General features: G+C 47.1%; 1 pseudogene; it reads right to left on the reverse strand.

Annotated features, from left to right (window-relative positions):
• Positions 1-337: 337 nt before the first annotated feature.
• Positions 338-849, reverse strand: LOC144221607 (large ribosomal subunit protein uL23 pseudogene; annotated as a pseudogene).
• Between the last annotated feature and the right edge of the window lie 1,484 nt (positions 850-2,333).

Consider the following 2,333-nt stretch of genomic DNA (forward strand, 5'->3'; position numbering starts at 1 on the left):
GACGGAGCCGCTTTTTAAAAAGCTTCCTGCTGGGGACAGGGTGGCCTGAGAGCGAGGTGGGTGTGGACATAGAAGGGACACAGGGCATCCTTGTGCTGTCACAGATGTTCTGTATCTTGGCTGTGCCTGCGTGAACCTACCCAGGCGAGAACAGGGGCACGCACGCACGCATGCGCACACTCGTGAGAGGGACCGTCTGCCTGAGATGGACGGACCGTATCAGTGTCAATATCCATCGAACTCCAGTTTTGCAAAACGTTGCCACTAGAGAAAGGCGACCGAAATGTAGACGGGGGTCTCTCTGTACTATTTCTTTTTTTTTTAATGGTGACAAAAATTATATTTAGATTTAGCCAGCTGGACTCAGTTTAGATGATCCCGATTTTGTTGGCAACATCCAAAGCATCATAGTCAGGAGCCAGTCGAACGTATGCTTTCTTTTCTCCATCGGGCCTGATCAGAGTGTTGACCTTGGCTGCATCAATCTCACAGAGCTTCTTCACAGCCTTTTTGATCTGGTGCTTGTTGGCCTTGACATCCACAATGAACACAAGAGTGTTGTTGTCTTTATTTTTTTTTCATGGCTGACTCGGTCGTCAGTGGGAACTTGATGATGGCATAGTGGTCAAGCTTGTTTCTCCCGGGGGGGCTCTTTCAAGGATATTTGGGCTGCCTTCGGAGATGCAGTGTCTTGGGCGGTCGGAATGTAGGTGACGTGCGGATCTTCTTTTTTTTTTTTTTATGACTGTGGACGCCTTTCAGCACTGCTTTCTTGGCCTTCAAGGCTTTTGCTTTGGCTTCGGCTTTGGGAGGGGCAGGGGCTTCCTTCACCTTCAGCGCCATCTTCATGAAAAGCTCTCTGTACTATTTCTTACGACTGCCAGTGAACCCGCCATTCTTTCAATAAAAATCTCAATTAAAAAAGAGACCTACTAATGGGAACATAAAAAAATAGTGTCATAATGGTAATGCCAGTAACGTGAGAGGCCAGGAGGGAAAATGGAACAATCTCGTACCCTGGATGAACCGACCGCTGCGCTACCATCCAAGGTCCAGTCAGCTTCACAGAAATAGATGTGAGGATAAAATTCGGAATGAAAAACAAAAAGGAGACGCTTCTGATGACTCAGGGAAACAGCTTCGCTTAGGACGCACTGTTTCCAGCTGCACACAAGCCATTCTACCGCTCCTGGACGGAGACATCTGACCAGGTACATTCTTGGCAAACGCAGCAATGAAACCAGGGATAGAAGCAAAATGATTGCAAACAATTAAAATCGCTCCCTCTTTATTCTCTGATCACTGGCTGGCTTTCTATATACAGGATGGTCCAAACTAGGAAACTATTGTTGGGTAAATTTTTATTTTGATATCATTTCAAGCATACAGAGAAGTTGCAAGAATAGTACCAAGAATTCATGTATGTGTGTGTGTGTGTCATGCATGTGTACGTATGCGTGTGTGCTTGTGTGCACGTGTCACGTATGTGAGTGTGCACATATATGCATGTTGTGTGTATGTACATGTGTACACACATATACATTATGCATATTTCTCCTCTTAACTCTGAGAGTGAATTGCGTTCTGTGCCCCTTTGCTCCCCAAATACTTCAGCGAACAAGGGGCTTTTGAGGGTGAAAGAGACCCTCTGTGGTCACACTCTACTCCATTGGAAGAATCCCTTATATATTTTAGAAACAATCACTTTGTCAGCTTGTTTTGCAAATATTTTCTCTTGTTGTCATTTGCCTCCTACTTTGCTTCAAAGTGACTTTCGGGGGGGCGCCTGGGTGTCTTAGACGGTTAAGTATCCGACTTTGGCTCAGGTCGTGGTTTGATCTCACAGTTCGTGGGTTCGAGCCCTGCGTCGGGCTCTGTGCTGACAGCTAGCTCGGAGCTTGGAGCTGCTTCAGATTCTGTGTCTCCCTCTCTCTCTGACCCTCCCCTGCTCACGCTGTCTCTCTCTCTCTCAGAAATTAAAAAAAAATAATAAAAAATAAAAAATAAATTAATAAATTAAAAAAAGAGGAAAACCTGTAAGAAATTTCAACTTGCTTTAAACTGACCCTGATCATTTAATGAAATTGTAGCCAGCTGTTCCGGCACATCCCAGCCACCCTCCACAGCACGTCTGGGCTTCTGGAGTCCCTGAGATAGCAGCTCACAGCCAGGAGCTGCCCACAGTCCCCAGGCTTGCCCAGCCCCTCCTCAGGCACCCAGGGCCAGCCTCCCTCCAACCCTTGCACCAGAAAAGCCCTGCCTAGAACCTGGAGAGGCTGGGGCTGGTTTCCAGAAGGGGGAGTGGGGAATTTAGAGAGCGTGGGGGCAGGGTA

This window comes from Crocuta crocuta, unplaced genomic scaffold (assembly GCF_008692635.1).
Source record: "Crocuta crocuta isolate KB4526 unplaced genomic scaffold, BGI_CrCroc_1.0 scaffold110, whole genome shotgun sequence".
Taxonomy (NCBI): Eukaryota; Metazoa; Chordata; class Mammalia; order Carnivora; family Hyaenidae; genus Crocuta; species Crocuta crocuta.